Below are 27905 nucleotides of genomic sequence, written 5' to 3' on the forward strand. Positions count from 1 at the left end.
TGATTTCAGACTTCTGGATTCCAGACCTGTGAGATAATAAATTTCTATTGTTTTAAATCACCCATAAGCAAAAGGAAACTAATACACCAGGTTTATGATTTCTTTTTAATTCAATTTTTAAATTGACATATAATTCACATACCATAAAATTCACCCTTTTAAAGTATATAATTCAGTGATTTTCAGTATTGTCACAAAGTTGTTCAACCATCACCACTATCTAATTCCAGACCACTCCATCGTACCCAAAATAAACCCCATTCCATTAGCACTCCATTTCCCTTTCTCCTACCTCCTAACAACTACTAATCTATGCTCTATCTATATTGTTTCATCTATTTGGATATTTCATATAAGTGGAGCCATACAATATGTGGCATTTTGTGGCTGGCTTGTTTCGCTTGGGATGTTTTCAAGGTTCATCTGTTATATCATTAATTGTACTTCATTCAAATAATATTCTAAATTATTTATGGCTAAATAATATTCCGTTATATAAATATACCACATTTTATTTATCCATTCACCAGCTGAAAGACATTGGGATATAATTTCTTGAAATCAAATTTTTATTGGGGGAAAAATATCTATTCTGACCATGTGTTGTCCAGTTTTGTTTGAATCAGCCTGCCTCTTAATAGTTTGATAAATTCCAGTTCCAAATCTGAAGGAAAGTCCAAAGTGCCCTTGATATTTCTACAGATTCTTAAAGGGAAGAGGGTTAAGGAGATTTAAATGATCACAACCACATCTGGTTCACTAAATTCTTATTCTTTGCTCAGAATATTGACACTATTTTCTTTATGTTGATGTGAACCCAAACTTGGAACTCAACTCCTTTCCTTTCCATTTGTATCAGTTCCAACTTTGGTTGTAAGTGACTAAAAACAAACTCAAACAGGCTTAAGCAAAATAAGGACTTCTGAATCTAGAGGGGGCCAGGGCATGAGCTGCAATTATGGAGAGGGTTGCTGTGAGGGATTTGCCAAGCTATGTCATGGTGCCCAATGAGAGTTCCCAGAGATAGAGCTAAGGAAATATGCTCAACCCCAAAGATCTGGGAGGGCTTTAGATTGGAAATTACAGTGGTGTACCTGAGCAGGAGAAAAAGAATATGGCTGACACCACCCAATGGCAGACTGATATTATTCATGAGTCTTCATATGACACTTCTGGATCTCCCATAAAACATTGGGTAAATAAATTTGTATTCTAGAGATGAGAGAAAGAGCAAAGGAAGTATGGTTAACATCAAGTACTTCTGATCATTAATGTAGACCTTCTACAAATAGAACCACATATGGCTGTGGTTTTGAGTGGGCAATGGGTAAAGCCACCTTGCAAAAAATATCAATTCTATCACTTGTAGCTTCATTCTTTTGGGTCTTGACAACTTTTCCTTACAACATTGTTTCAGTTTACTAAAGCCTTTGGAATACAATATACCAGAATTGGGTTGGGTTTTACAATGTCAGAAAATGTCAAAATTAAGGCATCAAGAGGAAGATACCTTCTCTGAAGAAAGGCTGCTAGCATCTGGCATTGTTCTGTCACATTGGAAGGCACATGGCCAGCATCTGCTGGTACTTCTCCCTAAGTGCTTTCTGAATCTGTGTGTCTTTGCTTGCTTCTTTGGGCCTTTCTCTCTGAGCTCTCTTAAAGGATTCCAATAAAGGAATTGGGTGGGTCACATCTCAATTGAAACAACCTGATCAAAAGGTTCCACCCTGTTCTAGTTTGCTAGCTGCCGGAATACAACACACCAGAGACGGATTGGCTTTTAATAAAAGGGGATTTATTTTGTTGGTTCTTCAGAGGAAGGGCAGCCAACTTTCCACTGAGGTTCTTTCTTATGTGGAAGGCACAGGATGGTCTCTGCTGGTCTTCTCTCCAGGCCCCTGGGTTCCAACAACTTTCCCCAGGGTGACTTCTTTCTCCATCTCCAAAGGCCTGGGCTGAGCTGCAAGTGCTGAGATGAGGAATGCTGAGCTGCTTAGACTGTGCTACATTGCGTTCTCTCATTTAAGCACCAGCCAATTAAGTCAAACATCACTCATTGCAGCAGACACGCCTCCTAGCTGACTGCAGATGTAATTAGCAACAGATGAGATTCACCTACCATTGGCTCATGTCTACAGGAACAGAACTAGGTTCCTTCACCTGGCCAAATTGACAACTGAATCTAACTACCACACACCCACAATAAATCTGTACCCACAAGAATGGATTAAAAGAACATGACTTTCAAGACTTTGATCTTGAAGCTTTCTCCTACAAAACTTTTTTCTGTATTGGAGAAGCTATGACTATCTATAATTATGTATAAGAGTTACTTCCAGAGAACTTTTTTTTTCTGTATGCTGTATGATGGGGTCAAATTTCATTATTTTTCCATGTGAGTATCCCATTATTGCAGCAACATTTGTTGAATTTTTGTTTGTTTGTTTGTATTTTGCAAAGTGCATGGACTGGGAATCAAATCCATATCTCCCACATGTCAGGCAAGAATTCTACCACTGAACTACCCTCATACCACCCAGAGAAGTCCTTTTGTTGTTCAGCTGTGCCTTCTCTTTCTCTAAGCCCAAATCTGCAAGTAAAATCATTACCTTGTTCCCTCTGTGAAATGTGACATCCAGAGGTGTATGTCTCCCTGGCAATGCGGGACATGACTCCAGGGATGAACCTGGCTCTGGTACCATGGGATCAATAATGCCTACCTGACCAAAATGGGGAAAAGAAATGTAACAAAAGTAGTTATCAGTGTCTAAGAGAATTCAAACAGAGTTGAGAGGCTATTCTGGAGGTTACTCTTATACAAGTTTCAGCAAGATATTATTAATTGCCATGGTATGTCAAGCTCCAACCAACAGTATTCCTGTAAATCCTAAAGAACACCCAGGGCTCTATCTGAGACTCTAAAAATTTCACTCGCTAAGTTTATTTTTCCGAAACCTAGAACCTCTAGCTGATTCCTAGACCAGATAAGCCCTGAAACCCAGAGTTACCAGTATTTCCAAGAGCATCAACCGGTTGAATAACCCCTACCCCTTTTCAACATGAATAAGTTAGAACTGTCATTGCCCATATATCCCCTAAAGATTAGAAGAATGATCAAAGGAGAAGGAGGAATTGCAATAGAGAAGATAGATTCGAACAAATGAGGATGACTACTGAATCATTATATTGATATTTCATTTTAGTCTCCAGTGTCTTAGTGCAGCTAGAAGGAAATACCGTAAAACTGTGAAACTGTAACTCATACCATACTTTGAAACTTGTTCTATAATTACCTGTTAAAATGTACCTTGAAATGTATCACTTTTTTCTTTTTCAAAAAGAAAAATTGCTTCTTTGTATATATGTTATGTTTCACAATAAAAAATGTTAAAAAAAAAAAAAAATACCAAAGGGCAGGCCACGGTGGCTCAGCAGGCAAGAATCCTCACCTGCCATGCCAGAGGACCCAGGTTTGATTCCTGGTGCCTGCCCATGTAAAAAAACAAAACAAACATGGCCTTTTCTGGGGGTACATAACAGCTCTAAACCAGCATTGGTTTTCAAACTTTTTGTGCTCAGGGCCTCTTTACACTCTTAAAAATTATTGACACATCTTAAATGAAAAAATCAACTATACTTTACCAAAAAAAAAAAAAAAAAAAAAAACTAGTGAGAAGGGTGGTATTGTTTTACATTTTAAAAAATCTCTTTGATGTTTGATTTACTAAAGACAGTTGTAGTCTCATATCTGCTTCTGCATTCAATCTGTTGCAATATGTGTCTCTGATTCAATTATGAAGAACATTTGTTCTCACAGATATATAAATTAATAAAAAGGAGGAATATTTTTAATAGTCTAGTCAGATAATTGTGAATATTCTTTGAAATAACACCAAAACTCCACAGGTGATAGTTTCTTCTAACAATTTAGTTGCAATGTGAAATCTGAAACCATACCAATTATTATTTTTTTTACTTTATTACATTAAAATGCATCAGTCTTTTTTGTACTTTGAATGGATCTTTTACCCATGCAAGAGTTTGTAAAATCATGTATTGATTGTTTGAAAAATATTGTTTCACTGTGTTAAGCAGATCTTCCAAATGCTGACACATTTCATTATAAAATATGAAAAATTTACATTTGTTTATATTACTACCAATTTCATCAGAAAGGTCTAAGTATTGGTAAACTGTTAAACACACAATATAGGATACAAGTTGTTCTAGTTTGCTAGCTGCCAGAATGTAATATACCAGAAACAGAATGGCTTTTAAAAAGGAGAATTTAATGAGTTGCTAGTTTACAGTTCTAAGGCCTAGAAAATGTCCCAATTACAACAAGTCTATAGAAATGTCCAATCAAAGGCATCCAGGGAAAGATACCTTGGTTCAAGAAGGCCGATGAAGTTCAGGGTTTCTCTCTCAAGTGAGAAGGCACATGGCGAACACAGTCAGGGCTTCTTTCTTGGCTAGAAGGGCACATGGCAAACACGGTGTCATTTGCTAGCTTTGTCTCCTGGCTTCCTGTTTCATGATACTCCCCAGGAGGTGTTTTCCTTCTTCATCTCCAAAGGTCACTGACTGGTGGACTCTGCTTCGTGGTGCTGCTCTCTCTGAATCTCTTTCTCCAAAATGTTTCCTCTTTTATAGGACTCCAGTAAACCAATCAAGACCCACCCAAATGGGTGGAGACATGTCATCCCCTAATACAGTTTAACATCCACTCTTGACTAAATCACATCATCCAGGGAGATGATCTGATTACAGTTTCAAACATAGAGTATTGAATAGATATTATTCTACCTTTATGAAATATTTTGATTAAAACATGGCTTTTCTAGGGGGCATACTTCCTTTCAAACCAGCACACAAGTTTTTTTAAATATTAATTTTCACTTGAAAGCTTGCATTTTATCATTGATAACAATATTGTCAATTGTTTTCCTTGAAGTTAAAAGGCTCATCTTGTTCATTTCCAATAAAATGTCTGCCAAATATCCAAATCTGAATAAGCATACTTTGTCAGATGTTCTTTCAGATAAATAGGTGCTACATGAAAAAACAGCTAGTCTAGTTTTCAAATCAAATGATTACACAAATGCTTGTTGTAGAGACAACTATACTTATACTTTGGTATGCAGAAGCACTTTATGCATACTTTCCATTTCATCATATGCAATATTTAAAAGACATGTAGTCAATGGTACAGATTCAACAATATTAATATTTATTGCTTTATCAAGGGCAGTCTTAAGTGAAACTGTTTTTTTTTAAGCTTTTTTTAAATTGTATAATATAACATATATTACAAAGCAAAGAAAGAAAAAAGCAATAGTTTTCAAAGCACTCTTCAACAAGTCATTACAGGACAGATCCCAGAGTTTGTCCTGGCTACCATACCATCTCAGATTTTTCCTTCTAGCTGCTCCAGAATATAGGAGCTAGAAGAAATAAATATATTTTTGTCATGACAATTGACTTCTTTTTTCTTTGTGAAAAATGACATATATACAAAAAGCAATAAATTTCAAAGCACAGCACAATTAGTTGTATAATAGATTTCAGAGTTTGGCATGGGCCACAATTCCACAATTTTAGACTTTTACCTCTAGTTGCTCCAAGACATTGGAGACCAAAAGAAATATCAATTCAATGATTTAGCAATCATATTCATTTATTAAACTCTACTTTCTCTGTATAACTCCACCATCACCTTTGATCTTTCTATCCCACTCTTAGGGGTATTTGGACTATGTCTATTCTAACTTTTTCATGTTGGAAGGGGCCATCAATAATATGAGGTAGGGAAATGGAACTAGCTGATGTTCTGGAAAGGCTGCCCTGTAGGATTCAGGACGTATCTGGTCCAGGGACCCATCTGGAGGTTGTAGGTTTCTGGAAAGCTATTCTAGTGCATGGAACTTTTGTGGAATCTTATTATGTTGCCTTAGGTGTTCTTTAGGATTAGCTGGAATGGTTTTGGTTGGGGTTTGGCAAGTTATGATACGTAGTAATGTCTAACTGAAGTAGCCTCCAGAGTAGCCTCTCAACTCTATTTGAACTCTCTCAGCCACTAATACTCTATTAATAACACTTCTTTTCCCCCTTTTGGTTAGGATGGAATTGTTGATCCCATGGTGCCAGGGCTGGACTCATCACTGGGCGCCATCTCCCACACCACTAGGAAGACTTTCACCCCTGGATGTCATGTCCCACATAGAGGGGAGGTCAATGATTTCACTTACAGAGTTGGACTTAGAGAGAGTGAGGCCACATCTGAGCAACAAAAGAAGTCCTCCAGAAGTAACTCTTAGGCATATCTATAAGTAGGCTAAGCTTTTGAGCTACCTACATAAGCTTCACAAGGGTAAGCCTCAAGATCAAGGACTTGGCCTATTGGTTTGGGTATCCTAACATTTGACACAGTATCAGGGGATTCTCTGATGATAAAGTTTAATAGGTCCATATCTTCTCTCCCATCCCTCAAGGAACACTGCCAATTCTTTTTTTTTTTTTTTTTTTTTTTTTTTTTCCATGGGCAGGCACTGGGAATCAAATGCCAATACTTTTTGATTATCTGCTTAATGTACTCTAGAATGTATCCAGGCATTACATTAAGCTATACAGGATTAAAAGCCCTCATTCTTATTCTGGGCTCCCTGTATTTCAGTTGTTCAAATGAACTATCTAGACAGGTTGAGTTAGATTATGTGCTACAGAAAATTTAGGTTCCAGACAAAATAAACCTTTCTTATTTTGGTCTCAAAGAGTAGGTGCAGTTCTAAAATATGGACAATGTCTTCCTTACCCCTGTGTTCTGAATTACCTTAATTCTGACCTGATCAGCTTTGTTCTTATCTCTAAATACCAGGTTATACCTATATAAAGCATCCTCTCCAAATCCAGAAATAATAATTACCACTCCAAACTAAATGTGTCTACTATAAGAGCTTACAATCTATGTCCCTGTTTCTAAGCATTTTCTAAAGGAGACCATACAATAATTGTTCTTTCATTTCTGGCTTATTTTGCCTCACCAAATATCCCACAGGTTCGTTTACATCATTGCATGCCTCATAACTTCATTTTTGTAGCAGCACAATATTTGATTATATGTATACACCATCGTTCACCAATCTAATTCTCAGTCAGTGCATCTTTCAGTCACCTGCATTCATTAGGCAACATTTATAATGCCCAAAGTCCACAGCCCATCAACATTCTCAGTTATAGATAATTTCATTGTTCCCAAGAGAAAGATAATCAACAAACACATCCTCACCAAATAGGAAACCCAAAGCTCCCCTCAACTCTTGTCCCTCTCCCCATCATTTACCCCTGCTGTTGTGGTACTGCAGATGTTCTCCTGTCAAACATAGCTCATAGCATGTAACAGCAGTTTTCCTCCTGTACTTAATCATTCTTTGTACATGAATCATACCCTTGAAATAGTTCCTGCAAGAAGTCATCTACACTTCCAGTGTTAATCAGTGGGACATACGGGTCTATGCAACCCCTTCCAATCATGTTCATCTTCAACATGGCAATATTGCTTATAGACCCACAGAGAACTACTTCCACTTCTATCCACTCCCCACATTTGAATTCAACCTCATTAGCCATTTATCCATTTCTATCTCCTATGCATTGCTAATCCCTTATATTCTATGCCTCCGATTTTACCTTTACCATGGTCATAAAAGTGGATTCATACAGTAACTATCCTTTTGTGTCTGGCTTATTTCACTCAGCATTATGTCCTCAAGTCTCATCCATTTTGTCATGTGCCTCAGGACCTCATTTTGTCTTTCTGCTGCATAATGTTCCATCATATGTATATATCACATTTAGTTAATCCACTGGTCTGTTGATGGGCATTTGGATTGTGTCTATCTTTTGGCGATTGTGAATAATGCTGCTATGAACATCGGTGTACAAATGTCTGTTGTCACTGCTTTCAGTTCTTCTGGGTATATACCAAGTAGTGCTATTGCTGGGTCATAGGGCAACTCGATATTTAGAAACTTTTTTTTTTTTAACTCCCCTGCAAGGGCATTGTGGTAAAGAATATAATGACCACTAGTATGATTTGGTGTCAGTACCTTAAGATGTGCTTAAATGCCAGCAGTTTTATTTACCACTGTTTTTGTACTATCAATGGAAATGTTAACATGGTGGGAAAAAATGCCTTCGTAATGTTATGAATTTTATTTACCTCGTGGACTCCATGAAAGGGTGTCCCAGTGTAATGGAGAACTTAGGATTTAAGGGATGATTTTGATTACTGAATCATATTCCTCTTTACCTTCTGGGATACTGTATTAGACAGAAGGAATACCTGAAATCCCTAAACTATAATTCAGTTGCCCTGACATCTGATCTGAAATCATTGTAAAAACACTTATCTTGTGCCTTTGTGATTTTAACAGTTGTTACTCCTTTTATCTGGTTATTTTCTTGTAGGACAAAGGCCCTATTGCCAATGAAGAATTTGAAGTCAGCCCCAGACATAGTAAATCATATTAGCTAGACTCTACTATTGAAAGATTTGCTTACACCTTTAGTATTGAAGTGATAGCTCTGCCTCCCCTCCTTTCAACTTATGTTCTATTAAATTATAATGATAACACTGTCTCCTTTTCTGCTTTGAACTTGGTATATGAAATGTCCTCACTTTCCCTTGCTAAAATCCTTAAATATCCTTGAAGCCCCTAAACTCAGGGACATAGCTTTCGGGTCTGCAGGCCATCTGATTTCCTATTACACACGTAATAATAAACTCTTTCTCTCGTTGAAACCCTGGTGTCTCAGGAACTGGTTACTGAGCCTGGCAGGCAAAAGAATCCACACCAGATCCCTGATGTTCCTGGGCCATGCTTTGAGAACTGCTGCCTTAGAGCATCTTTTTTTTTTGTCAAGTGCAATTCTCCCAGGAACCTTAAGTCCTCATCATCTCAGTCAAGGAGACCCTCCTGATAGAGTAGATAGGGAGCTGCAAACTTCACAATTTTTTGTTGAAATACTCCCAAAATTAGGCATCAGACAGAGACTTTGAACTGTTTGATCTACCAGCTATCTATTTATCATCTGCTTTATTGCTTATTTATCACTTGGTTTATATTATAACTACAACAATGAACTTGTCAATAAAATTTTATAAATATTTTATAGTTGGTGTGAAGCAGGAGATTGTTGAGATGGAAGATAATCTTTCAGCTTGACAAATGAAGCTGTTCAACTTCTATTGAGCTCTTAGATGGTCCCAGGATAAAAGTCACTTGCAAGAGCCAAGAAAAAGGCAGAAATCAATTCTGGTAGCTCATACTGGGGAAACGTATAAACATACTCCAAATTTAGTTATCATTATACAGGAATCTAAAAGGTATGGCATTTTCAATATGAATTCTGCTTTCATGTATTGCTGTTAAAAAATTAACATTCATTAATAAGCCATTTCACAGAACACAGGATTAGCAGATGTGCTTGTATTTTTTTTAAGCATGTGTTTCAATTTAGGACAGTTTCAGTTTAAGCAATAACAAGATCAGAAAGCTTTTATGTGGGTAGAGACATTTTAAAAATTGTTAGATGGTCATGAGGATATGCAAAAAAGTGAATTTCTGTGTGATAAAAGTGATGTCTCCAGGTGAAATGAACAGGACTTCTTTTTTCATTAGTGGTAGCCAGTGGGGGATAAAATAGAAATCTAAATATCGTACAACTTCAAGGGAAAGAAGATGTAGTAGGCAGTTGCCTTGAGAGAGAAATTAGGTTAGACCAGATCCCTGCTAGAGTTTCTTCTAAATAAATAAAGTGTTCTTGTCCCAAGAACTTGAACTCTCCTTGTCAGAGAAATTAACCTAAGCAATGGCCCTCATTCTGATGTACAGCTCATTCCCTCAGACACTCTTTTTTTCAAGTGAGGGTCCATCATATACCAGGCACAGTGTAATTTATCTGATACAAAATCATGAATATGTGTCATATATGAGTGTCAGAATTAACCAAAAGCTTAATAATACATCAGCAATGTAGTGATATGATACAAGAAAATGAAAACATGACACAAGATTGAATGCATACATCTAGTCCTCTGCCTCTTACTCACCTATGTTCATTCTGACTACGCTGTGCTTTATCCTTATCTTAGTATTTTACCCTTTCAGTGGGTGCCAGGCATTATACTTCTCCTTTCTTCTCCCTTGATTCATACTCAACAAACATTTATTGGTAATTGCTTGTGTGCTAGCACTAAGGATTCAAGCATGAACAAGGCAAATAGGTCCATTTGGCACTTACAGTCAGTTAAGGAGATAGGATTAAATATACAATTGCATAATAATACTACAGTTGGAAAGGTCTTTTAAAAAGGAAAAATAGAGGGATCGTTAAAGTTTACAGCAGCAGATGTGATTAATTTTGTGGGTTGGCCATGTGTTTTGCCTTATACAAAGGTCAGACAGAATTGCCAAGCTGATGACTAAGTGCAAGCCCTAAGGTGATGGCACGTGTGAAGCCACCCTAGGGTGACCAACCATCTGGGTTTGCCTAAGACTGAGAAGTTTCCCAGGACATGGAACTTTTAGCACTAACCCTAGGAAAATCCTGGGCAAATAGAGATGATTTGATCACATCAAGTTACCCCCATCCCAGGATATTTTCTATACAGTGAAAATTTGCAGGCTCCTTTGGAATTATGGATCTCAAAGAGGTGTCTGATAGTGATATAAAACTTCTCCTCAGTCTCTAATGGGGTGGGTTGTAAAATATATCAACTTGGCCATAGTAGGTGAGTCTAGAGGGCAAATCTGTCTACTGCAGGATGTTCAATATGGCATCTGAGATTTCTGGTGGCCCCAAGTCCAGCAGGACTTCTTCAATTTCAGAGGGGGGTGTGGTTAAGAAACTTGACTATAATCACATAGCTAGTTGAGACCAGAAATGACAGACTCTAAGATGGAGACGCTACTGCAGGTGATTTGTTAGAGCTTGCTCTTGGGAGTAAGGAAAGCAGGATTGGGCAGAGAGAAGTTCATGCCAAAAGATGTATAATAACCAAGTCTCAGCCAGTATACTCAAAAACTTCCATGAACATTGAGAGATGTGTGGATTCAGGCAAGGCGGCCAAGTCCACCTGTCATTGTATGCAGGTTTACCTCTGCCAGGAGATGTAACCTTTTGTCTGAGGGTGCTTTCATTCCTGGTAGCTGGGGGCAATGAATACCTCTGTCCCAGAAGAGGGATCTGGTGGTACATCCTCTAGCACACCAGGTCTTTGGATTTCCAGTTCAATGTTGTTTCCGTTATACCATGTGTTGTCACTTATCAAGAATTGCCCATAGACATCTTTAGGCTCTTGATTTAGCATGTAATTAAATAAATTTCCTGGCTCCAGAAAGATGCTAATCGATAATGTAAAATCATAAAGTTGTTAATAATAAATGAATCTGTAGATGCAAGTGGGATATAATTACTGTGTAGTGCTTTCGCTGAAGAGATATGCATTATCTCAGGTTATATTTTAAAACATAAATTGTGAGGTGCTCATGAACAAAGAACCAAACATATTTAGAATGCCATCAAATTTGAAGGCAAAAATATGAGATGACATTTCCCGGTTAGCTTAGGAAGTATTCTGTGGACATCTAAGAAATTTCAACACAAAGTGAACAGAAGGAGTTGGGAAAATGTGTGTAAAAACACAGTTTTAAAAGACACTAATCAATTCCTTTTTTCAATAATAAATGACTTTTAGTGAAGTCAGGAGCTAGACTTTGATTGTATCAATTTTGGATTTTTCTTGGATACCAACAGGGCATTAGGTAAAAAAACAATCAAAATTATGTTTCTTCGTGTAAAATTTGTACTTTTAGAATTGGGTCAGTTGATAAGATTTTTTTGCCTCTATATTTGATATAGTGACATTACAGAATAGCAGCCTCCAAAACTGACTGCACATTAGAACTGCCTATGGAACATAAAAAAAAAAGAAAGAAAGAAAAATGCTCAGGCTCCATTCAGGTAGTCTGAATTAAAATCTTGCTGTAAAACCTAGAGTTTGTATTTTAACCAAACTTTCAAAGTAATTCCTTTGCAACTAGCCAGGTACTAATGTAACTGGTGCCCTGCTGGCAATGGTGCCAGCTGAGCTCTGATCCAGGTTCGTTAGTCTCAAAACTAAAAGAATTTAGAGACAAGAGTGCTGGTAGGTCTAAGTAGTAAAGTTTATGAAAGAGAAAGAGAGAGAGTAGACGTTGAAGAGGTTAATGTGGACGTGCCCAAGGGAGGGACACTCACTGAGTGGAGTGGGCCAGCTTGTTTGATAGGAAAATTTTGTTGGTAGCAGGGTTTCATAGTAATCTTTGAATACTAGATGTGTTTTTTGTTCTAATGGAGATAGCTAGCAGAGAAATTAGCTCCTGGTTTGCTGTCACACACCTGAAATTTGTCTTTGGGCAAATGGTTAACAATCTTTATGACCCTATGCTTTGGGTCATTAACTAAGAGTTTGCTTTGGGCCCAGAATTTTACAAGCTTTTATGGTTTGGGGAGGTTTGGGAGCTTTAGGGAAATTTTTTTCCCAGAAGTTTGCAGTTGAAGTTTATAGCTCTGTATTAGTTCCTTTGGAGCGAGATAAGAAACAAGGGACTTGCAGCTGTCTATTAACTTCTGTCAGAGCAGACTAGGAAATCAGGGATTTACAGTTGTCCTTTTTTTTTTTTTTTTTTTTTTTTAGGGAGGAAGGGAAGGAAAGACAGAGAGAAGGAAGGAAGGGAGGAAGAAAGGGAAACATCTTTAAACATTTTCTTGTTTTATTATATTTTGTTTGTTTGTTTGTTTTTTACATGGGCTGGGGCCGGGAATCGAACCGGGGTCCTCCGGCATAGCAGGCAAGCACTCTTGCCCGCTGAGCCACCGCGGCCCGCCCTACAGTTGTCCTTTTTATCGTGCTTCACTAGTTAGTGCCCTAATTAACTTTTGTGAAGCTCTGGTGTACAGTGCACTTCAGTTATGGGGCCATGTTTTGTCGTAGTTGACTTTTTCAATTTTTCTTAAAAAATTGTTTTAAGTTGAATTTTTTTCTTTATATTCTTCAACATATAAAGAAAAGAACTTGAAACACAAATGAATTATCACTAAATAAATATCACTTTGTTCAAGAAACATTGCCAGCTTCACAGAAGCCCATCTGTTCCTTCCCCATGACAATTTTTTTCCTCTTCCATATGTATTAGAATTGCCTTCTAATTCTGATACCGATGAAAGGTGGTGGATTATCTGCCTAAAGCGTTCAAATGACCAATTTCTGAGATACTGGGGTTTCAAAGATAGAAGGAGTTTGGTGTAAGTGAGAAGCAGGATATCTGATAGCCTATCAGCCTAAAAATCTGTCTCTGAGTCTAAGGAGTTCAAAGTTTTTGTGGATTCAAACAAGGGGAGATGGAGTCATTACTATTTCAATAGCAAGTATAAGCAGAAAGGAGGGGAGGTGGGATTATTACCATCTCAATAGAAAGTAAAGGCAGAAACGATTTACAAATGTATAGGAGGGGACTGGACTAGAACCAAGTTAATGGTTAGTTTTGAGCTGATTCAAGTTCCTCTATTAGCGTTATGGGGGTACCTTTGTAATGACAATTTCTAAAGTAAAAAAAGATGGATAAAGGGATGAAAAATAAGGGTCAGTCACCAGGTTTTTACAATCACAAGGTCACAAGATGAAAGCTATACAATCATTATCAGAGATTAAGGAGTCTGGATTGCAGTTTGGAGATTTCAGGTATTTTCTCTGTCTGTAATATACCAGAAAGTAAAAAGGAATATCTATGTAGTGATTCAGTAATCATAATTGTCCCCTAAATTCTAACTTCTCAGTTACAACTCTGTGGTTTTGTTTTGCTTGTTTTTGAACTGTATATTAATGGAATTGTACAATATGTACTCTTTTAATTTCTGGTTTCTTTTGCTTAAATTTGCTTGTGGGAGTCATTCATGATTTTACATGTAGTTGTAGTTCCTTCATTGTTGCTCTAATTTTTAAAGGTTGCAAGGGCTAGGGATTTTATATTTCAAAAAGCCACATGTTTAACAATATAATTATTCTCCTGGCTTAGTCTTCTGTGGACTATCCAGAATCTGGAGGGCTTACAAAATCATCGAGGTAGCTCAGGCAATTGGGAAGCCTCAGACACATTATTAGAATGATGTCTAGGAAGGAAGGTGACAAGGTGGTCTGGAAGTAGGTACCAATCAGAAATACTAGCATTTGCATTTTCTTGAGACTTTCCAGAGAATGACTTAATTTAATGGAATTGCCATAACAGTGAAGAGTTCAGGTCCTATGTTAAGCTGAAAGGGTAAAAATTTATTGGGCACACAAAACTTTTAGTAAATCTCTGTAAAGGTAGGTGACTACTAATTTTGATTTTATAAATAATTGGTTCCAAATCTAAACAAATAATGTCTTACTGGGAGTTAGAAGTACTTGTTAATGAAGTACACTGAATTGAGTCTATGTTGAAGGGTTCAATTTGCTGAAGTAAAGCCAGTGAATTGACAGTGAATAGAATTCTACTTCACAGTAAGGGCCCACACCTTTCTCCTAACTAATCTCCCTTCCTCTTTCCCTTCTCTTCCCCTCTTCCCCACTTTTCTCAAATCTGCCGGAACTATTTTCAGAATTCACTGTTCAGGCCAACTCATTGTAACATACCGGCAAGTTGACTCATGTGACTGATTAAATTAATTACAGGTTAGAAGTCTGTCATGATGGTATCACTATCATGACTCAAATGTTGTTTTTTGAACCAATTTTTCTTCCCTTCTCCTCAGCTTAACAACTCATCTCCTTTTTAAATGAGAGCTCCCTGAAAGTGTCTTCTGTCTTGTTCACTATTCTGGTTTAATTCGACATCTTCATTGTTGGGCTAATTGAAGTTGGCATGTTATTTCCTCTACTTTGGAAGGGATATAAAATAACTGGAATATGATTCAGAATTAAATAAAATAGTTTCTGCAGGATATTCCTACTTCACACAGTCATGACATGATCATCATAACTATCTTTTGGGCATAAAAACTATTCAGATCATATTATGGTCACAGGTCTTTGGCATTCAAAGGAACTCAGTTACAGTTTAATTAAGGGACCAGCCTATTTTAGAACATAGTAATTTGGTCACATAGGAGAACTTTTAAGTAGCTATTTAGCATCTACACTCTTCAATGGTAATCAAACACAATGAAAATATGATAGATATATGAGATTCTTTTTTTTTTTTTCACATGGGCAGGCACCGGGAATCAAACCCGGGTCCTCGGGCATGACAGGCAAGCATTCTTACCTGCTGAGCCACCATGGCCCACCCAATATATGAGATTCTTGAGCCTGGACCCATGTTTGTTCGTCTCTGAATGCCTCATACATAAGTGTTCACTAAATATATGGCTGGTGTAAAAGGAGTTTCCTTTCACTTACCTCCATAAAAAACTATTGTAAAATTGCTTATGATTCTTGTCCCCTAAATTCTAACTTCTCAGTTACAACTCTGTGGTTTTGTTTTGCTTGCCATTCAAGCCTTCCTCAGAATTTCCATAGAACTTCATTTACTTAACCAGATGGCTGTTATCTGTCTCTGTTGTGTTCACCACTAAACTTGAAGAAGGATTTAGCGATTCTTTGTATTTCCCCCAAAATCTACTCTATACAGATAAGGGATTTTACTGAGGATTTCTTAGTGCAGACTGAAGAAAGGGTTTATATTGCATAGTACATAGTAATTCATATTTTATATGTCCATTAGGCATCTCTTTATAAGTCTCTCTTCTTGGCTCCAACTAATGTATCTTTCTGTTTCTGTCTTGCTCCTTTCTTTTCTCTCCTATCCTCCTTGCCTTCTCCTCTTTTCCTGTTTCTTTTAATCTTTCTTTCAAATCCAGTACCCTTTGGATTTCCTCTCTACCCTCAAGTTTTTCATTTCCTCCCAGAGTACAGAAAAAATTAATTTCAGCTGTTCCAAATTTTTGGAACAGTTCTCACACTCATCAGTCTAATCAGCAAGGAAAATACTCTTTAGTTACCCAAATGTTCTTCCTAAGAAGTCAAGGCATGCTTATAAATAAGTTTTCTCCTATCACTTTGTAATATGTTACAGCCCTTATTTTAATAAGGTTATTGTTGGTTGTATATGTTTATGCTCTCCCCCTCATAGAATGATGCTTCATTGTTGGCTGTCACAGTCACACATAGTCTTACACATTGTTTTCCATGTTGTGCAAATTTGTATTGACAAAGGCCTTGGATCAGTTGGGATTAGATTCGACTTCATATAACCAAAAAGCCCCAAATATCAGTAGTTTAAATGTTATAAATTTTATTTTTCTGTCATGTAAAAGAATTCTGGAATAGGTATTTTATAGCTAGCATGGCAAATTATCAGATTTAAGGGACCTACGCTTCTTTTACCTTTCAACTCCATCCTCCTACCTCATGGCTTCCATCGGTTAGGTCATCTATAGATAGTATGGCTGCCAGAGCCCCAGTATCTTTTTGTAGAAGCAAATCTAAAGAAAAAGGAAAGCTGAAAGAACAAATCTTGGACTTAGGTTATTTCAAGGAGTGTTCCAAGATTCAATTTCTGTTTAAGTGTCTTTCCAATAGTCCCACTCCATACTTCTGCTTGTATCTCTTCGGCCAAAATTTAGTTATATGGCCATACCTATCTACAAGGAAGCCTGGGAAATGTGGTCTTTCTTTAAGGCAGCAATGTGTTCATTTAAAGATTGGGTTCTCTATCAAGGAAAGTGAGAATAGCTATTTCAAAGGCAACTAGGTGTGTCTATCCCACACCTCAGCAGTGTCTTTCAGAGATGGAAGTATTTCCCTCCTGTGATGGTTAAATTCATTTGCCAACTTTGCCTAGGTTATGGTATCCAGTTGTTTGGTCAAGCAAGCACTGACCTGATTGTTCCTGTGAGGATATTTTGTGGATTTAAATCATTAGTTATTTGATTGTATCTATGGCTGATCATATTTACAATCAACAAAGGAGATTGCCCACAGCAATGAGAGAAGTCTCATTCAATCAACTGAACGCCTTAAAGAGAGAACTGATGATTTTAGCTCTCCAAAAGAAGAATTTCTACCTCAGCCGGCCAACCAGCTTCACCTGGGGAATTTTTTGAACCCTATGTTGGCATTTCCAACTTGTGGCCTACCCTACAGAATTTAGACTTGTTAATCTCCCCAGCTAGTTGAGCTAATACCTTTAATAAATCTCATAATATTTACACACACACACACACACAAACACACACACACACACACACATAAATCCATATGTCCTATCAGTTCTGTTTCTCTGGAGAATCCTGACTAATACACCTCACGTGGCCTCTCTGGGAAATATACTGTTTTGGATAGCTCAGTGAGAAAATCATACAATTCACATAAATCTGTAGATGCCATATGGAAACTAAAATTCAGCTGAAGTCTCAGCCTTTTAAATATATTTTGCCTCCTTCATAGAGAGTTTTCCTGCCCTATTCCTTCCTACACATGATTTTGAGGCTCCTGCCCTCATCCCATATGCCCCTGATGCTTGGTTTCTCCCTGTTTCTCAGCCTTAAACTCTGCTTCTTTGTCTTCAGAAACATGCTTTATCCTTTTACTGTTGGCTGGTCCTCGGCTCTCTCTCTCTTACACTCCCTAGGGTTACCATGGTGTCATCTCCTCTCAAATCATTTTAGATTTAATTATAGAGAGTATGGATAGGAGGTGATAAGCAGAGGGTTTAAATGGGGAAATTTTAAAGCTTTAATCTTGGATTTATCACCCTCTCCACACCTGTCCTTGCTTTTTTCTTTTAAGCAACCTCCTTTAGTCACCAAACTTGTCTTAACTCTATATAACAGCAGGCCAAAGCGTTCCCTTTAATTATCATTAGTTACAGCTGAATGAATGAATTATCCTCTTTTCACTTTCTAGCCTAAATTCTTTACTTCAGACTGGCTGGTGTTTTTCATTGTTTCTTCCCTTTTATCTCCCTTGCCCAACCCCACTATCACATGGAATGTTTCCAACGTCTCATTTTTTTTTTTCCCTATTTCCCCTCATTGGGGTAAGACCATCTCTATCCATTTGGTCCAATAAAATTCATACCCAGTTTATAAATTGTAGTTCGTTATTGAAATTGAAAGTTCTACATATTAACTCCCATTTATGTCATGAAAATCATAATCTAACAACATTTGATGTTTTATAAGGAAGTACACCTCATAGTTTTCAGTCTCTCTGATCAAACATCTTGTAGACCAGCTGGCTACAAATTCAGGTGTTACCATCACCACCCTCAGCTTTGATAGTTCAGTATAACAACTCAAGAACTTAGGAAAGTACTATATTCATGGTTACAGTTTTATTATAGCAAAAGGATGCAAATTAGAATCAGCCAAAGACTCATACAACAAAGTCTGGGAGGGACACAAACATGAAGTTTCCAATTATCCTTTCCCCATGGAATCATGGACAGCACTACCTCCTGCCAGTTACAGTGTATGGCAGTATGGACATAGTATTGCCAACTAGAGAAGCTTACCTTAGCCTTTGATGTCCAGAACTTTTACTGGGGCTCCAGCATGTACTGCTCATGTGGCTGACCTTTAATATGCATCCCCTCCTGGAGGCTGGCCTAATACCTTTAGTCATTTGTTCTTCTGGAGGTTGGAACTGATATAAAGTGGCCTGAAACCCCCATCATAAATCATATTGTTAGACTCCTATCAGGTAGGACATTCTGGAATCCTAGAGAGCATCTCCCATTAGCTAAGAGTAAAAACCAGACTTCTCTTTAGGTAAGGTTAATTTTTCATAACACACACTGTATCTCTTTGTTCCTACTCATAATCTAAGACAACCATTAAGTTTCATTCTCAGACATCTTTGGCAGATGATGATCCATGCAGTGAAGATATTCTTGGGGATGAAGAGGAGAGATCTAATCAGCATAACCTCCAAAGAAATGTTATCATTCCCTAAAGATCCGTCAAGATTTCTTTTCTCATAAGGAACCCTTAGAGATCTTGGGATTAATTATTATGACTTGCTGTTGGTGGAGAGGGAAGCATAATGCCATATTAAATCTTCCGACTGAATCCTAAGGACAGGTGTCTCTAGCTAGTTCTTTGAGAAGACAAGCTATAAGAAAAAGGTCATATCAAACCTTGAAGAGTCATGTGGAAGGGCATAATCCTGGCGGTGAATCACCTTTTGCCTTCTAAATAGAAGTGACAAAGGCAATATCAGAGCAGTAGATGAAAGTAGCTGCACTTACTAATTGTGACCACACTGTTGTGAAGAGACAAGTGATATTGGTGCTGCAGAAGCAGCAAGAGAGTTGGAATGGCCTCTGCTAAGAAAACTCCAAGCACCCAAGACTCTCCTTTGCAAAAGAGACTATTAGGGGGGCCTGAGAATCCCGTGAGCCTATTTGAGATGAGATACTCTAGCGTCCCTCCGTTGTCTCACCATTTCCAGAGCGTTCCATGGTGTTGAGAAGGAATGAGAATTACCTACTATTTCCTAATATTAATTGACCAATATTAATAATCCTGATTATGAGAATAATTAACACTGTACTTACTATGTCCAAGGCACTGTTCTAAGGGTTTTATATATATTAGCTATTCTGACTGCTATTCCCATTTTCCCTCAATCCCTCAAAGCCACCTATTAGCCATTGCCAGACTCTCAAGACTGGATAGTCACTAAGGATTATGTGAGAAACAGAGACTTATCAAAGAGAGAGAAAGTCAGTGGATTAGGTTTTTCTTCCTTGGAATCTACTTTTTCTGCTACATTTTGAAAATTGCTAAGAAAACTATCTTTCTTCACTTATTTTCTCTTTATCCTAAATTAGGAAGTAATAATTTTAATTTGGGAATGGCATTGCTGGGTCTCAGTGGGGAGCAAGTAGGGTGAAATGGTAGGTTGGGCAATTACCACTTATAAGATATATGCTTTATGGATCAGTGATTTTCTGCGAGCAGCAGTGTTAGATGAGGTCTATAAAAGGATGCAGACAAATTATGCTTCTAGGACGTAGCTAGTTTTCAGTATTAGCTGACCATTTCTGTTTCTATTTCTGTCTTAGAAAACAGCTTTTTTTCTCTTTTTACAAGTGAAGTTTTCTCCACAGGCTCCTGGGCAACTATCCGAGCGTTAGCCAATATAGTGTCACCCTTAGTATATTTGACAAGAAAAGCAACTGTTGTATTTCACAATTTTGACACACTATAGGCCATTACCTCCCTAGTATTTGATACTCAAAAGAACAATCAAAAGAACTTGCTTGCCTATGTAATAAAAACTATAGTTGGTATTAGAGGACAACCAGTTAGCATCTTCGGAAAATTACCCAAAGAAATTGGTTCTGTTTGTGAAGGTGCTTGATACTCCATAGCTTTTGGTGCACCCTTAAATGAGACAACATTTTATGCATGTGGAACAGATTCTGTAGTTGTGGACAAGACAAGAATGAGGTAACTATTATAAAAATAATCATTTCCAGTTTTTATATGAAAAGCATCATATATGCAAGAACCAATATAGTCAGATACGGTACATAAGAGATGGATAGGAAGTGTAATAGCTAAGATTTATCCTGGAAAAAATGTTATTGCATGTTCTCCTCATAGACTCCTTTGATTTTTTTTATCTCTAGGCAACTTTCCATAAATGTGAAGGATAAATCAAATTAAGTAAAACATTTGAAACAAGCATTTTTCTCTTTCATCTTCATTGGCTTCCTCTTCTTTTTCTCCTCCTCCTCTGCTTCTTTCTCCTCCTCTCCTTTTCCCTCTTTCTCCTTTTCTTCTTCTGATTTTTTTTCAAGAGGCAAGCTTTAGATTAATATATTTTGTGAATTTGGATTTAAAATGCAGTTTTAATGAGTTTAAAGTAGAGATTTAAATTCTAGTTCGTTGTAAATAGATAATTTCAAGTGATTTATATAAATTATCTTTCTCACTTAAATGAAGATGAATTTTAGTGCTGCAGTTACTATTTTTAGAATCTAAATGGTCTTGGAAATTTTCCTCAGGCTGTGTAGAATACTAAAAAGACTAAAGTTCTCTAGAATGTAGGAGAATCAGTATGACAATTAAAAGTAGGAAAGTGAGCTTGATTTTTCAAAAAAATTTATTATAATAAAATATAACAAAATTTTCCATTTCAGCCATTTTTAAGCATGCAGCGCAGTGAACTTAATTATACTCAAAATGTTGTGCAACTGTCATCACTAGTTCCAAAACTTCTGCATCACCCTGAGCAGAGACTATTTGGTAAGAAGGTAAGGCAATAAATAGGACTTGAGCTAGGCTGTAGAAGAAATGGGAAGGTATATAAATATAATTTGAGACAAAATCTTCAGGATTAGGAGACTAGCAGAATATGGGAGATTGAGAGATATGTGAATGGTGTGTTCTGGGTCTCTGTCTGTGATGAAAAAGATGACCATATTCATGAAAATAATGATCCTAGACAGTGACCTTGTAGTGTAGAGATTCAACAAACAGGCACTAGAACCAGACAGCTTAGTCCAAATTCCAGCTGTACTCCTTACTAGCTTTTTTTTTTTTTAGATAACTTTTGGAAAATCACTTAATTTAATTTCTCTCTGTCTTGGTTTCTTCAACTGAAATTGGGGAATGTTTATTATACCTATCTCACAAATGAAGAAGTGAAGACTAAGTGAGCTAATACCTTTTAAAGCACCTAGAATAGTTTCTGGAACATATGAAGTAATTTCTAAGTGTTAGCTATTACTTTTATCATTATTCTTTTTGTACTGTACCAGGTGCTTTTTTGCTATCTCATTTGGGTTTTCTGAGATCCTTGTTCCCTTTCAAATATGCACTTACCTATTGCCAAGACAGTGTTCCAAATTTGGGGACTGACTTAAGTTTGCCCTTCAACATTCTGGATCTCTCTTTATTCCTGCTAAACTAATAATATTTTAAGTTATTAATAGGAATTGATAACTTCATGCTATCCCTTCCAGATGACATTTGCATTTTAACAAGAATTTTCAAGGCCTTGGCTCAAAGGAGTGACTAATGTGGTTATTTTAGGTGTCCTGAAAGAGGGAAATAGTCTGGGCTGGGAGAGCTTTCCTAAACTCTAAATTTATATCAAGCCAGCAGCTGCCTACTCTGCTTACCCAGAGTATGGTGTGGGCTTTGTGTCGGCGGTGGAGAAGTAATTTAAATCAGTTAATCAATATTGCTGTCACCTGTTATACACCAGGAACTGGGTTAAATGATGTGGGAAAGAATATGGAGATTAATAATCCTTGTTATCTAGTTGAAGAGACCAAGATATAGAAAGATGATTAAAAATAGCTATCCTCATTGCCAGGGCCTAGGCAGACTTACAAGGATCCCCTATACTGGTCAATATATTGGTGTGAGATCCTGAGAGCTGGAAAGGCAGAAGATGACCTACAAAACTTCTCAGAGGGTCACTTCACCATGGAGAAGAGCATACACGGCTGCTGCTTAGAAATGGAGCAGGCTCTGCAGTCAGACTTCAGAACACACTGAAGGGGGAGATACTGCACTGAGTTATGCATCGGATGGAGTCTCTAGATGAAGCATTATCAAAGGCTGAGAGACTGCAGCAAGGACTGAGGTGCAGCACAGGTGAAGGTGGGGGTGGTCCACGTAACCTGATGAGAGCATTTCTTTCACACAAATTCTGGTGTGTCTTGTTGAGGTGGGGATAGTTTCTTGAATCAAACTGAGATGAACAAATAGTGAGATCTGTTTCCTCATTTGTAAAATGAGGAAGATCGAAACACCTGAGCACTAAAGCATCTCCCAGCTCCAGTGGTCAATAAGTCAATTATTCTAAAACCAGACAATGAGGAAGTAATAGGTACATTCACATGAGCTGTATGGACCCATATTCCCCAAAACATAGCCCACCAGGGTTCTTTCATTCATTTGCTGTGAGATCTTTCAATTTTTTCACATTATGACTTGAATATGTTGAGAAAACAGATTCTTTAGTTTTCTAAACTGATGTGGTCTTCCTTATAAACTCTTGCAAGGCCAGAGAAAGAAGAAAAAACAAATTTAACTCAATTCAATAATTTAAACTGTCTTTTTTATTTTTGGTCATTCATTTTTATCCCTTACCTTCCCCCTTGCTCCTCTGCAAGGTGGTGAATCTTGGTGTTTTTGTGCTTATATGACATTGTGACATTGAGCCCTGGGGAGTCCTAGGGTCCATACAATATCTTCTGGCTCCTTAGTGATATCAACTGTACTTCTTGTTGCTGCCCAGCCTCAAGGCATTCAAGGCTAAAGCCACTACCCAGTGTGACTTCTATCTGGCTTGATCAGGGCTAATGCTTTCCCTGGCCAACTTGCCTCACCCCAAGCTTGGCCATCACCATGAAAACCCCTTGAAGTCTGGTTATGACTGACACTTGGCCCTGACCCAAGAATGTTCTTCCCTCCTGTTCCACATGCAACCTCTGAACCTGACAAGCCCTTTTTCTGGTGAAACCCAGAAAAATCCCACCGGGCTTTCAGTTATAATCAAACTCCATCCATGTTATATCTCTCAAACAATGCTCCACCACTTGATTTGCTTTGAGGGGGATGGTTATTGATAAGTTGATTGATTTCAGAGCCCCAACGTGAAGCAGAATAAAAGCTTCCTGCCCATGAAGGTCCCCAAAATTATTTGGGTATTTCTAAATTCTCCTTAAGTTCTTTACTCATTCAAAACCTACTATATAGTAAGCCTTCTGCTAGGTGACAGTCAAATAATGGTGAATAAAACAGACAGACTCCTCATCTTCATGAAGTTTATAGAGTAATGGGGGAAATGCCTGATAAAAAAAGTCAGCAAACAAGTAAATAAATGCCATGAGAAAAAGAAATAAGATTCTATGATAGAAAATAAAGAGGAAGCCTATTTTAAAGAGCTATTTTGGACCAATTTTGGAAACGGTGATTTCGTGAAGACTTTTCAGAGAAGGTATCTGATCTGAGAAGGAGCAGAGGCAACCAACCAGGAGATGCAGGAGAAGCAATCAGGCTTAGGAAACAGGAAATGCAGAGCTGCTGGATGGTTTTAGAAAATGATCCTCAAAGGTAAGATTCCCTTCCATTCCTACAGGCAAGTAACATCATTTTGGGGCATGGTTAAGACTAGTGACTTTCTTAGAAACTTGCTGAGTATTGAGTAAAGCCAGGATGAGGGTGAGGTAAGTGAGGTACTCACCTCAACTGCAAAATGTAAGAGGACTTAAAAAAAACTCAGTAATCAAGATGAATCATATTTTAAATAAATATTTTTTAAAAATCAAAATGCAAAGTATGCACAATGAGCAAAATATCAAAAGTTTTAAATAAAGATTGGATCAGTATGACTTTTCCTTTTGCCTCAAGCCACTGTATAGCTCAGCATGGTACTGGTTTTAGGATTACTAAAATTCATGTGTGGATGATTGGAATGTCCATAATTGTCCTTCAATTGATATTTAATGAGTGCATAGTCAGTGTGGACTTGAGTCGGTAATGGCTTTCTCTTGTCATACTAATATTTTTTCATTCATTCAATAAATATGAACACATATAAATCAGTTGTTTTCCTTTTAGTAGACTTTTTTCTTGTGCTGTTACCATCTCAATTTTTCTTTTCAAATTCCTTTTATCCACTGAAAATTGAACTACTATAAAAATTTTTTAGAAGCTCCTATATAGCCCATAAATCAATGGTTGGATTATTTTGGAAAGGATTGGTGGTGAAGGGTAGAAAGATGATCTAGACACATAGCCTATTTGATTCACTCTCCACTTGGGAGAAAGCTAATGTGACCATGGCTGAGAGATGGAGTCAAGACTCCTCACCCAATTCTGTGGTAAATCTGAAATCAGAGAAGTGAGTAAAGCTGAAATTGTTTGCAAGTGTGCTGAGATTCAACGAGCCATAAGGCATGCTCTGGGGGCAGTGACAGCTGAAGGGGGCTGGAGGCAGCCAAAGAAGCCAGCATTTGAAATAGGAATTATAGTTTCTGTGATCTCACTTCTCTTGGGTAGAAGTCAGAAACTTTGATTAATCTGAGAGCTATAAGTATGTTAAGGGTAGAGTCAGGCAGTATCACCCAGTTATAGTTATTCTCCTTCAAAACTGTCTAGACTATCAGTTTCCCTTGTCTCTCTCCAGGCTTTTGCTGAATTGTACCGAGAAGGCAGAGAAATTGCAATCTCGTTGCCTATAGGAAAGGCAGACAGACCCTCTAGTATGTGCTTTACTAATCCACCTCTTGTTGGTTAGCATGCTGCCAGATTTCCTGTTTTCTGAACTGCTGAACTATTTCCACTGGGTAGTAGAAATCCTGAGGCAACCCCCATAGAGGAAGATCTTGACCATCGGTGGTCACCCTCCAGGAGAAGCAAGACTCAAGAAAGGCCACTCCCTTGAGTTTGGGTGTCCATATGCAAATGTATTTATCATGGAAAGCCTGGCAGTTCGCTCGAGTTCCCCTGGAAACACAGCTGCAGTACCCCCACCCTTGTTTCTGAATGCTGGGCTGAGAGCCACCTGTTCCTATATCTGTTTTTCCTTCCCGAAGATCTGAGTGATTGCCTAGAACAGCTGTTGAGTATTTGTTTTATTTTTATAAGCCCTGAGCAACTGAGTGAAAAGCAAAGCCGATTATGTCATTGAGTCCTTTAATATGTATGAACAGTAAAGAAGAAAACTGAGTTAGCCAAGGCAAATGCAAGGTTTACATAGAAGAATACTGAATTTTACTGGAGAATCAGTGAACAAAGAGACAAAATGTTTGCATTTTAGGGGAAAGACTACTCACTTAAACAAACTCTCATCACACAAAGGCTCCTTAAATGCTGCAAAATCCAAATGTATCAAAATAAGATGGAAGAGGAAGCGTGGCTACAAACAAGTATAGAAAGTTGTCAATTTTAGGTACAGCAACTCCTACAACTTTGTTCTTTCTTCTTTGGGTTGTTTAAAATAATTTACACTTTTTTCTTTGAATTCTATGTAGATTAAATAAAGTTCAACACCCACTCTGAAAACTTACATATAGCATCATAACATTAAGTCAAGAATCTTCATCTGAAGCTATATTTCTGGTATCCATATCAAATGCCAGAGGGACTTTGGCTACTGGCTATCATCAGAGTATCTTCAGTTCAGTGTAAATGAGAAGGCAATTTTATTTAATATTGTGTAGCAACTTATTTGGTCTCCTGGTTCCTTTATGGCTAAATTAATGGTGGTGGGGTGGCATTTTGGGAAATTGAATAAGAGGAATTTCTAATCTTAATAAGAAAACTCATAGAACTTTTCTTCTTAAAAAAATGTCAGAGCATTTAAGGCATTTTGCTCTTGTTCTCCTTTTTTAAGGTCAATCTTGTTTATTTCAGTTATAATTTTCTCCTTTATTAAAAATGCTACATCATTATTGTTTTTAAAACTTTGGAAATTACAGAAAAACTAAAACTAAAAATTCTATACTTAAGGGCAACTATGATTAATATCTTTCTCAAGCCTGGACTGAGGAAATCCAGGTTTTGCTTTGTTTTGTTTTTGTAATCAAGATCATATTGTATACGTGTATCATATTGTATGTACAGATTTAACACTGCATCATAAACTTTCTCTGTCTAGTAAGCAGTTCTTCTTCTTCTCCTTTCACTGCTTTTCTTTTTCACTCTCTTCTTTAAAAACTTATTTATTGCTTTGTCCCCTCCCTTCTTCCTTTCCTCCCACCTTCCTTTCCTCCCTTCCTTCCTTTCTTCCCTCACTCCCTTCTTCCCTTCCTTCATCAAAATGTCCTTAGGGACTATTGTCTGGGAGGAGGCCAGGGTGCAACTTTCTTCAGTCATCCTGGATCCATGTTCATCCAACACCAGCTGCCTCCACCAAGCTACCCAAGTTCGACCCCAACGAAATCGAAGTCATGTACCTTAGGTGCACCAGAGTGGAAATTGGTGCCACATCTGCCCTGGACCTCAAGATTGGTCCCTTTAGTCTGTCTCCGAAAAAGGTTGGTGATAATATTGCCAAGGCAACTGGTGACTGGAAAGTTCTAAGGATTATGGTGAAACTGACAATTCAGAACAGGCAAACCCAGATTGAGGTGGTAACTTCTGCTTCTGCCCTGACCACGAAAGTCCTGAAGGAACCACCCAGAGACTGGAAGAGGCAGAAAAACATTAAGCAGAGTGGAAATCACACCTTTGATGAAATTGTCAACATTGCCCGACAGATGCGGCACTGATATTTAGCTAGAGAACTCTCTGGAACCAGTAAGAGATTCTGGGGACTGCCCAGTCTGTGGGCTGCAGGGCAGTTGGCTGCCACCTCATAACATCATAAATGGTATCAACAGTGGTATGAGAGTGCCCATCTAGTTAAGAACTTCAAAGGAAAATATTTCAATAAAAGATCATTTGATAGCCAACAAACAAAAATCTCATTAGAAAGAGGTCAGCTTTTGCACAAGATGGAGTAATGAGGACTGGGCTTTCTCTCTAGCATGAAACAGTTAAAAAAATATATATGGAGAAAATATATGGAACAGGGTGGTGCAATGTTGGCTCAGTGGCAGAATTCTTGCCTGCTATGCCAGAGACCTGGGTTTGATTCCCGGTGCCTGCCCATGCAAGAAAAACAGAAAGAAAGAAAATATATAAAACAATGATTTTTAGACTTTAGATCAGGTAGTAGTACAGGATAAGGATCCCTGGAGAGGGGAAACAAATGACATGAGCCCTAAGATTGCCCCAGTTTATGGCCTGGAGAAAATTCCTAGTCCACAGCCACATGAAAGGGAAAACTAAATAGAATCTGCCGGTCA

The 27905-nt window shown here is 37.7% G+C and overlaps 1 protein-coding gene and 1 pseudogene across 2 annotated transcripts in view; both read left to right on the forward strand.

The window, feature by feature from the left end:
* ZDBF2 (zinc finger DBF-type containing 2) overlaps positions 1 to 24185 on the forward strand; it is a 107552-nt gene extending 83367 nt beyond the window's left edge. Inside the window, exons 7-8 of one of the 2 annotated variants that reach the window (XR_013173014.1) lie at positions 21237 to 21350; positions 22418 to 24185. The gene's annotated coding sequence lies outside the window, so the exon portion shown is untranslated. Of the gene's footprint in view, positions 1 to 21236; positions 21351 to 22417 lie in introns of those variants that run through there. The other variant, XR_013173013.1, reaches the window with a different exon arrangement.
* A 708-nt stretch (positions 24186 to 24893) lies between these two features.
* On the forward strand, positions 24894 to 27463 carry LOC143675847 (large ribosomal subunit protein uL11 pseudogene; annotated as a pseudogene).
* The last annotated feature ends 442 nt before the right edge of the window (positions 27464 to 27905 follow it).

The sequence above is a fragment of the Tamandua tetradactyla genome, chromosome 3 (assembly GCF_023851605.1).
Source record: "Tamandua tetradactyla isolate mTamTet1 chromosome 3, mTamTet1.pri, whole genome shotgun sequence".
NCBI classification, from domain to species: Eukaryota; Metazoa; Chordata; class Mammalia; order Pilosa; family Myrmecophagidae; genus Tamandua; species Tamandua tetradactyla.